The 13,491-nt window shown below is 35.5% G+C and overlaps 1 non-coding gene across 1 annotated transcript; it reads left to right on the forward strand.

Annotated features, from left to right (window-relative positions):
- The first annotated feature begins 9,331 nt into the window (after nucleotides 1–9,331).
- On the forward strand, nucleotides 9,332–9,436 carry LOC123453387. The gene has a single exon (XR_006632780.1). It is a non-coding gene; the product is annotated as a U6 spliceosomal RNA (small nuclear RNA).
- Nucleotides 9,437–13,491: the final 4,055 nt, after the last annotated feature.

Here is a 13,491-nt window from a genome sequence, read left to right on the forward strand (position 1 = left end):
TTGTTTTGTTTTTTTGTTTGTTTGTTTTTTTTTGTTTTTTTGAGGTAGGGTCTCACTCTAGCCCAGGCTGACCTGGGATTCACTATGGACTCTCAGAGTGGCCTCGAATTCATGGCGACACTCCTATCTCTACTTCCAGATTGCTGGGATTAAAGGCGTGCGTCACAATGCCTGGCTAAAAATTTTTGAATAGTGTCTATTAATAAGCCTGTCACAGCTTTCTCTGCATACTTAGATACAAATGTGATACACATGTGGAAAATAGATAAAGATTGCAAGAATGTGACTGGCTTTTACTCACAATATTTGAGAGGCTTTTTTCATTGTGAATATTTTTTTTCAATTATAAGGTAAATATAAATAACTTCATTTACCAAAGAAATGGTCTGACAGCTATCACTTAATACATGTGTTAATTGTAAATACTTTTATGAATGTGTGTGTATGCCTGTTCACACATATACAAGCACACATATGAAACTGGGTGTACATGCACAGGAGTCAGCATTTGTGTGAAGGCCAAAGGTCAATCTCAGGTGTCATTCTTCAGGCAGATATTGAGATTAGGCATCACATGGGCTTGGAGTACACCATTGAGACTAGCTGAACCCCTGTCTCCATCTTAGAACATAGAGATAGCATGCATGCCATCAGGCCTGGCATTTTTACCTGTATACTGAGGATTAGACCCAGATACTCATGCTTGCAAGGCAAACACTGTACTGACTGAGCTATCTCACAAGCACTAACATCTTAAAACACGGGGTACTATTACGTAGGCATAGTGGTAACACATGTAAAACAAAGACTTTACACAATGAGACCAACCTCACTGGTACAAGGTTTTGAGGTCAACCATGTCTCACAAATCAAAACAAAACAAAATTAAAAAAAAAACACTACTGAATGTTAAAAATATAAAAGTAGGTGGATTTTAATCAAATAATTAAGATTTGTATATAAATTCTAATTGGAAAAAATAGTAGAGAGATAAAGTGAGTAATTATACATATTTTACCTATAAATTATTTTAATATACTTCTGCCTTTTTAGCATTCTTGCTCATGTTTTCTGTGGTATACACTATGAATCTGGGTGCTCAAGTATGATTTTTTTTTTTTCATGTTGGGGTATGTCTTCTTTCCGGAGGTCATGGCAGCGTGAAGGAGGGGCTGTGAGACTCACTCCTGTCATTGACTAGCAGCAGTGAATGCAAACAAGCTCGGTCTTTGCTTCCTTAGCTACAAAACAAATGATTCGCATTATGGATTTACTATAGTTTTCTGTGTCTTTATAATTCCAACCAAATGGTGCATGTGTGTTTAAATTTCTAAGTAGTAAGACGCAATTGAGAAACCCTTGAACAAAATAATTATCTTCCTCTTATGTGTTTTGGTGATATTGTTTGTATTCTCTCAGATGCTTTATAATTGGTGGTATACAATTAATTTTCTATGGATATGGGTTTTGTAGATCAGTGAAAAAAATATATATACAACTCTTAATCAGTATGCTTTTGTTATGACCAGGACATAGCAGCAATAAAATATCTTCATATTTTGATAGATATATGCCTCCTAAACACTGTATATTTTATCTATAAAATTGCTTATAGGTGTCTTGAAAGAGAGATGTGTGTTTACTCTTTACAAATTAAGAAACCAAGACTGGAAAAAGGGTATGATATTGCCCCAAACCTAACATCAGCAAGTTGTAGAACACAGTTTAACTTAGATCTGCCTAAGTCAAAAGTACTTTTTATATCTGTTGTACTATACTGAACTTAAATATCACTATTAAAAATCAAACATATAATCAGTATGAAGACATTAGCTGAATAAAAGATTTTACTGTCACTTCATATTATTTCCTTAGATTATTTTACTTGTAGATCCAAAGCCTCTGTATGAATGAATCTTTCTTCAAGGCCAGCAACTTGATAGCAGCAACTCAGATGTCTGTGGTCACTTTTTGTACTCTCTACATTTAGGCTATTACTCTCTAAGAGTCTTTAATTAAATACTTGTTTAATCTACTGAAATAAGGACATTCTGAATGCATGTCTTTTTATTTTTTTTACTATTACTTATTAATTGATTTTTGTGTGTATTTTGCCAGAGATTCAATCCAAGGTCTCATACATGCCAAGCATGTACTATATCATTGACTATACTACTGGATTATTAATTTGTACATTATTTCATGAGATTTTCACATAGTGAATTCTTAGTGAATAAAATAAAAACAAATCCACTCCCCCCCCTTCCCCAAGGAAGTGTCTTGTTCTAGCCCAGGCAAACCTGGAATTCACTCTGTAGTGTCTGGTTGCCCTCAAACTTATTGCGATCTCCCCAAGCTTCCCAAATGCTAGGAATAAAAAAGTTGTCCAGCCCAAACCCATTACTTTGAATCTGTGGTGACGAACAGTATTCCTTGTGATAACTAAGGGGCAGTTTAGAATACTATGTGTGGCAGTTTCCACACATATGTATTATATTGCATGTTTAACAAACTGATATTAAAGCTACATTCACAAGATGGGACTATGTGATTTGAAGTCATCTTAACAAAAGCAGATGGCAATCTTTTGATGAGAAAATCAAATGTGCATTGCCTTAGGTTTCCTGTAACAAATGGGAATCAGGAAAATGAACAAGGTCATGTTTAATGTTTCCAAAGCTCTGACAGAGATTGACTCAGGGATGCTGATGGCTTATTCATGAAACTTTTGAGGAACCAGGTGGCAAAAGAAAGTCATTTTAGTACTTGCTGATAAGAGCAGTGTGAAAACTATATGTCACTAAGGTGATTTAATATAGTCCACATGGGTACCAAAAGAGAGTTCATCTCAAGAAAGAAAAAATAAAAAGGAAAGGGAAGGGAAGGGAAGGGAAGGGAAGGGAAGGGAAGGGAAGGGAAGGGAAGGGAAGGGAAGGGAAGGGAAGGGAAGGGAAGGGAAGGGAAGGGAAGGGAAGGGAAGGGAAGGGAAGGGAAGGGAAGGGAATTCTCTTGGAAAAGGGATATAGGTCAGTTGGTAGAATTATTGCCTCTTACCTATGCATTCCATGGCTTTATTTCCAGCACCACAGATCCTGGGGAGGTGGCCACACCCCTCAATATGTGGAGGAAGGAGGAACAGAAGTTGAGGGTCAACTTCAGCCTAATAGCAAGGTTGTGAGTTTAATGTAAACCTGGGACACATGAGGTAAGCAGGAATTTATGAAGAAAGGGAGGGATGAGATAATATTTTTATTTAGAAAAAAAATGAAAGATGCAAGTCAAAAGTGTTTCAAAAGAGGATCCCTTACAAGTAATGATGATATATGATATGATATATATATATAAATATATATACTTTTATATATAATTTATCTAATATATTATTTATTATTTCTATTAGTAGTAACTTTCTTCTCTCTTTCTCAGTTAAAAGCAATAAGTGAACAATTCTTAAAGAAATAGAATGTCCTTATGAAAGGGAGATCCACTCCCTAGTGGTAGTTTTCATTGTATTCAACGACAGAAGAGTGATGTATCAGGATGAAAAGTAGAGACTTAGGGAAAAACGTCAGAATGGAATGAAGGAAACTGATGTTATAGGAGGAAGGAATTAAAATTACTCTAGATCAAGAGTATAGATGATAAGATCATAGTAAGTGACATGAGGATGGAAGGCAAACCTACTGAAGGGCAGAAGAGAAAAAAGATAAAAATAAGTCAGGTTATTGGTAGAATCACTGTATAGGTTCAGAAAAATGTTGAAAAATTTTACCTTATTTTAACTCCAAATACTAAATACTCAACCCACTAAGATGGCTTTGAATTTATAATCTTTATTTCCTCAGCCTCATGAGTGAGCAGTTGGGATTTTAGTTCTGAGCTAGCAGGCTTCGGCCTATGTATTACTAAATATCATTGAACTCAATTTTCCTTTCAGATAACTTCAATATAATTTTATAAAATCAGTTACTCTAGTTTTACATTAGGTAGTAAAGATTTCCATATACTAATTTAATTTTGTGGCTTCAGTCAAATTAACTTGATATTTTTACTCACTTCTACAAACATATTAGCACTTAGTGGCACGGGCAGTAATGTAGAAAAAAATAGAAGATAAAGTAGTTATGTTTAGTAAAAGTATATGATCATAAGATATAATTTTACCTTTTAATTTATTTTACTTAAAGGTGAAAAGACCTGGGTCATAGCTCACTGATCATTTGCCTGGTATGCATGAGCCACTGGGTTCAGACCACCGAAAGGCAAAAGAACAATATAAGTAAAAGAATGATTTACTGTTTTATTTATTTTTTAAATTTTTTTTTACTTGAGAGAGAAAGAGACAAATAAATAGGTGACAGATAATAAATAGATAAACGATAGATTGAGAAATTGATAGATGATAAATAAATGATAGATAGATAGCTAATAGATAGAGAGACAGAGAGAGAGAGGGTGAGAGGGAGATGGAGACAGAGAGAGTGGGTATATCTGGGCCTCCAGCCATTGCATAGAAACTCCACATGCATGTGCCCCTTGAGCATATGACTTACGTGCATACTGTTGAATCAAACCTGAGTCCTTGTACTTCACAGGAAAGTGCCTTAACTGCTAAACAATATCTCTATTCCAATAGATGAATAATTTAAAAGATCAATATGTGAAAAGAAATAGGTAATGGTGATCTAAATATTATGTTTATTTATACCAACAGAGTCCAAAGTTTACTTGTATTACCTAATTGCTAAAAATTATGCGACAGTTTACATTAATTTGTGACAACTTGTAAATATTTTGCATTTTAATTGGGATACCCCCATTTTCAGGAGACAATAACTAAATGTAGCAACTTGCTAAAGTCCAAGAGATCCCAATCAATATCATTTTGTCAAATTATATGAAAAAATGCATTATTAGATAGGTTTTATTTTTACATGGTTCTGAGATAAAACATTTTACTATTAAAGAAAGAAGAAGAGATAGCAAAAGAGACAGTCAAAACATGATATAAATTGTTTCTAGGCAAATTAAAAGAAAAGGCTGATTTATACCTTGATTGTGTCCATTTATACAATATTCTTACTGTACCAATGTTTTCTCCCATTAGAACGAGTGTGATCTGTTCTGTCCTTTGGGACTCTTCTTAATGAAGTAATAGTGGCTTTGTTTCCTTGAATCTCCATTCCTAGTATCAGTTTTCTTGACAGCTGAGGTGGTTTCAAACAGACAAATGCTAATAAGAGTGCAATTCATGAGCTAGGACTGGTGGCACACACCTTTAATCCTAGCACTCCAGAGCCAGAAGTAGGAAGATTGCCTTGAGTTCAAGCTACCCTGAGACTACATAAGGACTTCCAGGTCAGCCTGGGCTAGAAATGAGACCATAACTCTGAAAAAAAATAAAAGTGCAATTCTGTAGAAATAACTAATTCAATGGAGTGAGTTTCATTTTAGTAATTAAAGGAAGATTTGTCAATTTTGGTTCCATCACTTCATTTCTAATCAATAAATGTAAATTTTGTGTGATTACTTTTAGGGTATATTGCTTATCTGTAGATTGAATAAATGGCCATTCAGCCTTGTCAAATTCACCTTCAGTTCAGTCAAATTGCATACAATAATTTTATTTTGCCAGAGTAGTTAATTTCCATTGTCCCATATCTTTTATCTGGATATAGCTTGTGTACTATTTGCTATTTCTTTAACTTGAATATAAGGTCAACACCTTGATCCCACAAAACAGTTTTGTTTCTGTTAAATTTCCCTCTTCTGAAGTTATAGCAACAGTGAGGGAGGCTGAGATTTTCCAGTTTACTAAATGCTCTGTATAACTCAAATATTTTCATGGTTATCCTAATCCTAACTCCTGGTAGTCATTGTGTCTTTTGTGTTCCAGCAGTTTCTACATTTCTGATTTCAATACAATCACCCCCAAAGCCTACAAAACACTGCAGTATGCTACCTTTATAACATTTACTGCTGCTGAACAATGACTTACTTCTGTCTTATGTGGGGTGCAGAGAGGTGGGATTTGCTTACTTAAGGTTTCTGAGAATTTGGGAGTGAGGGGAACAAGATGATCACATGCTTAATGCTATCTTAGGCTACAAAGCTGTTTTGAGGTTAACCTGGGCTACATGAGACACTGTCTCAAGGAGAGAAGAAAAGGACTCTTCCAAGCCACATAAGTCTCCGTCAGATATTCTTACAGGTGAATTCTTGTTTTCTTCAACCTTAAAATAAAATAAATAAAAAGCACCCCAATTTTTTCAGTTATTCAGTAGAAATAGGAAATAACATGTAACTTGTGGCTAAAATCCTCCCTCAAGATAAAAGACAGACTATAAAGAACTGTCAGTGATGTGGGATTGTGAAATGTAGGCAGAGTCTCATCTGTGGGCCCCTCTGTTTCTTCTTTGTATTATTTCCATATGTTCTTGATGTTTTGTTTTATTTTAGAATTTTATTTGTTTATTTATTATAGGGTCTCACTCTAGGCAAAGTTGACCTAACATTCACTCTAGTCTAGGCTGACCTTGAACTCCTAACAATTCTTCTACCTGTGCCTCACAAGTGCTGGGATGAAAGGCTTGTGCCACCATGCCAGCTTGTCCCTGATTTTATTAAAGAAAACTTTAAAAAAATTTATGCCCAAATATTGACTTAAAATTAAAGTGAACCATTTCTCCAACCTTTGACAAGGCTCAATGGTCATTTATTCAATCCACAGATAAGCAATATACCCTAAAAATAATCACACAAAAGTTACATTTAATGATTAGAAATGAAGTGATGGAACCAAAACTGAAAAATCTTCCTTTAATTACTATTGTGAAACTCACTCTGTGGAATTAGTTATTTTCTACAGAATTGTACTTATTTTTTCAGAGTTATGGTTTCATACTAGCCCAGGCTGACCTGGAAGTCCCTATGTAGTCTCAGGTTGGCATTGAACTCATAAAAGTTCTGATTTTTTTTTTCAAAAAGTCTGACTATACAACATAAGAAAAATCAGATAAACTTAAAAATTGAAATAAAAAAGCTATTGACATAGCTGGAGAGATGGTTTAGTGCTTAAGGTGCTTCCTGCAAAGACTAAAGATCCAGATTCTATTCCCAAGAACGCACGTATGCCAGATGCACATGGTGTCACATGCATCTGGAGTTAATTTGCAGTGGCAGGAAGCCCTGGTGTGCCCATTCTCACTCTTTTTTTTTTCTCTATTTCTCTCCAATAAATAAATAAGTAAAATTAATGTTAATTGTTTAATGGGTCCTACAAATTTCTTGCATAGGAACTTAATTCCCAAAGGCACATGTGAATAAGATTTGATCTGGGCCTGGGAAGTTGATCCTTGTGATTGGATTATTATTATGTTCTTAGACTATTGTATTTATGTTCCCTTAAGCAGTGGGGTGGATTTTGTACAGCAGTGAGCTCTGCTTTTCACACACAACTTCTTCTGGCCTGTGATGCCTTCCTCTAAGTTATGGAACAGCATGCCAATCCTGAATCCTGAGAAAATGTCCTATATCCATACTCTTGGACTTCACAGCCTTTGGGACTATGGTCCATATTTATAGTTTTGTTTTTTTTTTTTTTAATTGGATGGACCATGGTGTCCACATGTGGTGATAGGAGACAGAAAAGGCAGTCACAGGGCTGGAGAGATGGCTTAGCGGTTAAGCGCTTGCCTGTGAAGCCTTAAGGACCCCGGTTCGAGGCTCGGTTCCCCAGGTCCCACATTAGCCAGATGCACAAGGGGGCGCACGCGTCTGGAGTTCGTTTGCAGAGGCTGGAAGCCCTGGCGCGCCCATTCTCTCTCTCTCCCTCTATCTGTCTTTCTCTCTGTGTCTGTTGCTCTCAAATAAATAAATAATTTTTTTTTTTTTAAAAAGGCAGTCACAAATGGTCCTTAATAATATTCATTTTTTAACTTTTTCCATAGCACAGATATTTTCTTCTAGTTGTAACATACAAAAGACCTTTATGTTTATAGGCATCATCAATAAATACTATATATGAATTTCAAGAAACTATTTAGGTATCTACAGTTTCTGTAGTTCTTCTGGTGATGATATTTACTGTAGAAAACAAGGTAACATTTCTAAGTAAGTCTTTCATTGTGCAGCTATCCCTTCAGGGAAGTTTGCCTTTGGCTTCTTCATGCATTGGGTTCCTATACTCTATCTTAAATTTTGGCAATCCTTCTCTTAACAATTGGTTTCACAATCTAACTTTGGAGTTCAACATCTACTCTTTTCAAGCGGAAGTAAACACAAATCTAAGGAAACCACACACAATTCATTTCTCCTGCTAAAATTAATCTCTGTGACTTGACACCAAATTATGGAAAAACAAAAACAATACTCAAAGCTAATTAAATCTTAAAGACATATTTTTTATCTTGATATTACTTGAGTTTTATTTGTGAAGGTAAAATTTTATTTGTGAGAGTAAAATTATGGCAAACTCTTTTTGGTGATGGCCTTATATTTGTTGTGCTTCCATCATTCATATTGGACTAGACATTCTTCATATCAATATAAATAACTTAAGGCACCAAAACTGGCAACTAGGACCAGCTGAGATCCAAGCCATCTCTCTGCCGAGGGTGTGATGGCCTCTGTGAAATATGGCAATGTTGTTACATGGGTTTTATTTATTTTACAGAGAAGGATGGAGAGAGAGAGAAAGAAATAGGGAAAGAGAGAGAATGGAGGCACCAGGACCTCCAGCCACTGCAAAAGTACTCCAGACATGTATGCCCCTTGTGCATTTGGCTAATGTAGGTCCTGGGGAATTGAACCTGGGTCCTTTGGCTTTGTAGGAAAACACCTTAACCACTAAGCAATCCCTCCAGCCTCCCTTTTTATATTTTTATATTTATTTATTTATTTAACAGAGAAACAGTGTGTGTGAGAGAGAGAAGGGCTTTTAACTATAATACTTGTATGTAATTGCTATAATGTGCACTTCGAGGCAGCTGTGAAACTGGTCTGTGACGGTGTACTCTTCTTGTAAATTCAGAGCTTGTTGGACTTTTTTTTTTTATTATTTTCAGAGTGCCTATTTTGAATTAAAATTTATTACACCACTACAAAATAATTACTGCTATACTTGTAGCTTCTATGTGTGTCTAAATACATAGACAACTAATGGTAAAGATCTACAATTCATTCATGTTAAGGTAGAAACTGAAAACCAATGTAAAGCTTCTTTAAATCTAGTGCACATTTAAAAGTTATATATTTTTATTTACAGATATAGTTAGTATAATTTTCTTTGAAAATAAGTCAAGTTGATCCTTAATTAAAAGAGAAGTTTTATGCTCTCTTTGGCAGTACATATGCTAAAATTGGAATGATACAGAGAAGATTAGCATGGCCCCTGCACAAATATGACATGCAGATTCATGAAGCCTTCCATATTTTTGAGAATTAGCCCATTGTACCCCACCAGGGCACCAGCTGAAGCCATAGAGTTAGTAGAGAAATGAAAACACTCAACTCCTCCAGAAAGAATGGTCCTGAATTCTAACCTGAGTAAAAACGTCTACAAATTCTGTGAACTGTAAAACATTCACAGCAGTTTTACCTGGGCTCTTTGATCCAGTATATACGTTTAATTAAATGATTTATGAAAACACTTTTGCCCTCTAGAACTCTTCAAATTTATGACTCTACTTTAATGACTTTATCAATTCAGCCATGTACTATAAAACACACTAAAAGCTGTGCAGCGTGCCAGAGAATACTGCTTTCAGAAGTGATGAAGCATAAAGACTGAATGAAGATGGCTTCTTTGGAAAGGGGTGTGTGTGTGTGTGTGTGTGTGTGTGTGTGTGTGTGTGTGTGTGTTCTTCTTCGGAATAATTGATACCAGCTCAGGCAACTGAAAATTCAATCAATTATCTGGAACATTGTATGCTACACTACCCATTTATATTATTGATCCATGTTCATAACTGGGATATACTGTATATTTGCTCAGTCAGTTTCTCAGTTATGTACTGAACCATTCATATCTTAAAGCTTTGTGACTAGTCACACATTCTAATGAGAACTTCCCAACCACAATTATAAGATATATTTGTTGCTACCCTATACATTCACTTCTACAGAAAATAAAATAGTGAGAATTACTAAATTTAATTCTCTTTATTAATAGTAATATTGAAGTACTTAAAAAGGATATTTATTTTAGACTTTAATCATCAATACATTCCTTATATATAATTTCTAAACACACACATATAGAAGCTTGTCTTCATAGCATATACTTATTCTGATTTAGAGAAAGGCATATTGTAGTACATCAGAATATATACTTAATTAAAGAATGTAAGAAAAAATATTAGTGAAAAGAGACAGGGTGTTAATAAATATAAAACTTCATATTATCTTCATTTCCAAGGTAATGTTTTTTCACCTAAGAAATATACTCTGAAGAACAGAGTTATATATTACTAGTCTAAGAAGTAGAATTAGAGGCATCCAAGTGAGTGAATATTACAAAGAGCAGCTGGCCCTCGAAGGCACACATTGGATGTGTCAATCCATTCTATATATGTATCCCCAGATTTGTGCACAGCTGTAACAATTTTGTTTCTACTTACATGAGTGTCTCCATATCTGTCTCCTTCCTGACATCTTTGCCTCTACAATTAAGCACAGCAAGTTATAATTCCCTGTCTTGGATCATCCAGTTGTCTTGACACTGCCTGTATAAGTCTGATGCCGCTTGTCAAAAGCTATTCATCATTGCTTGAATCAATGACTCCTTCCTTTTAAGTCCAGGCTCCTTTTGTACATTTCTCAGACCTTGACCATGAACAAAAAAGGCTTAATACATGCCTGCATTTTATGAGAGTCTGGTAGTGGGTTTCAACATCATCTCTAAAGAAGAATGAGGTCATGAGACAAAGGAACAAAAGAGTCATTGTCATGCCCTAAACCAAGTTGTAATTTCACCAGCAGCTGAGTTTCAAGGAGCATTCTGTGGTGGGTTAAAGTGGAAAATACCAAGTCCACTCACATGATAGGGAATAAAAAGTGTATTAGAGATGCATAAAAGTCAGGGAGATTCAAAATAATATGTGCAGATGTCATATCTTTCTTTAGCCATGTATTTATGTATTTTTTTAAATCTAGATGGTTCCTAAACTATATGGGACTTTGAAGGGAAATCAAATGATGTATTATATATGAGGAGAGAAAATGTCTAAAATATTGTTTCCTATAAACCTGATCAGAAGAATAAAGAAAGATATAGTCCAGAAATTTTTATTTTCATATAGTGCTATCAGTGGTCCTCAGGAAACCAAACAATGATACTTAGATATTATTATTATTATTATTATTATTATTATTATTAATTATTTATGATGAATCTTTTCTTTTTATAATATGTTCTATTAGCTATGTACACAGTGTATACACTCATGTTGGTACTATCACTAGCCTCCTCCCTGTCCTCTCCCCTCCACATCAACTCTTCTCCTTGGGGAATATAGGTCATGCATTGTGGGGTTAGCCATCAGTTATAGGTAAGAGGCAATGTCTCTGTGCATAATGACTCAATGTACGACTCTAACGTTCTTTCCGCCCCCTCTTCCACAAATTTCCCTGAGCCATGTTGGGTTCATTTTAGGTCTGCTTCAGTGATGATGTGTTGGGGGCCTTTGTGTCTTTGGATATCTGATTTGGAAGGAATTGAGTGTTCTCTGTGTCTATCTCTTTTACCATTGTGCTGGTACCAGGTTCGCCAAGAAAGCAGCATTCTTGCTTATTTCCCCAATTACTCTTACTTTCAGTTGGGAGTCCTTTGGAGGTATGATGGACTGGTTCTCTCCTTTGGATCTGCATACATCTGAAAAAGAGAAGCAAATTCTCCAATGGAGAGTGAAGTTAGTGCCAGAAAAATGGGATAAGTGCTATTTCTTTAGAGAGAATTTAATAGGTGTAAGCCCCCTTGTTGCCTATGATTGGTGGGAGCTGGATAATGGAGAACAGGTTCATTTTTGGATATGGCTCTCACTTGTTTCCCAGCTCCAGCTATGGGTTCTGTTCTACTGAGCAGATCAGTTAGCCAAATCAAGACCAGTTGGTTTCCCACCATGGCTCTGTGCCACTATTGCACTTGTGTGAACATCATGTCATGTTGTTTGCTGTTGAGTAGCTTAGACCATGAGTTGCTTGGACAGATGTTGATTTTCTTCCTCCACATGGTCATATAGCACCTTCTGGCACTAGATGAGCTAACTGTCTGGAGACTAACTCTCTTCCATGTTCCAGCCAGGCAACTCCATTCCATACCATCAGGATATGGTGTCTTTAGCAGCAGGGTCTTACCACTAACCTTTGGAGGGTCATCATATGCTATGACAGAAATATGTCTTCTTTTGGGAAATTCTGTAGTTCTCTATGATCAAAAGCTCATTGTGGATGGCAGCCATATGCTGGTACTTGGAGTTACGGGTCAGCACCAAAGAAAAGAAGGAAGAAAAAGATAGGTAATATGAAAGAGATAGAGAGAAAAGAGAGAAGAGGGAGAGAGAGAGAAAATTAAGGTCAGTGGATCTATTCTTTACTGAGAGGAAACTCATGCTATCTTCTTGTAACATTTGCTGCATGTTTTGTGTTTTAGCATTGATACTGTTTTGGATTACTTTATTAGAGGTAATAGATGTTAATGCTCACTCATGTACAGACTATACTCATCCTAAACACATTCCCCTCTTTTGGCAGCCACAGGGGCCACTGTATTGCTTATTTGGACATAATAGACCAAAGAATGAATAACATATAATTAAGAGTCAAAACTATATTCTGACAGTGTGTTTGGGTGCTACTACTTATCTTCCTTCTATGAAAAGTAGCAGTAATTCCTTCATATAATATCTGTGTCAGGGAATTATTAAAATTAAAATTTTATTTTTTAATGTGTGTGTAAATTTCCTTAAATATTGTTAGCATTTAATTAGCTACGAGGAAGGCATTATTTAAGTGCTCTAGAAATCACATTTTCCCTCAGAAATTATAAAGAGAAACCCTTCCTTTGCAGTACTTTCAGTCACAAGATAGAGTTAATTCTTTGGGAAGTGACAGCTTTGGCAAATGGCAAAGATCTGGCAGTCCAGTAAAGGAAATCAGACCTCTACCAGTTCAGAAAAATAGAAAAAAATATAGATAAAATAGATGAATACAGACAAATACACAATTAAGTACTTTATGGAGGGCTTTTTGTAGCTGTTGTTGGTTTTGTTTTGTTTTGTTTTGATTTTCAAATTCACTATGTAGACTCAGGGTGGCCTTGAACTCAGGGTGGTCCTCCTACCTCTGCCTCCTGAGTGCTGGGATTAAAAGCATGAGCCACCACACCCAGATTTTCATGAAGATTTTGTACTTAAATTAATTTATTTTATTATGAGAAACAGAAAAAACAATCTCTGCCATTTTGTTAAGTTATGAAAATGAACATATGCATTG

Source organism: Jaculus jaculus, chromosome 11, assembly GCF_020740685.1.
Source record: "Jaculus jaculus isolate mJacJac1 chromosome 11, mJacJac1.mat.Y.cur, whole genome shotgun sequence".
NCBI lineage: Eukaryota > Metazoa > Chordata > Mammalia > Rodentia > Dipodidae > Jaculus > Jaculus jaculus.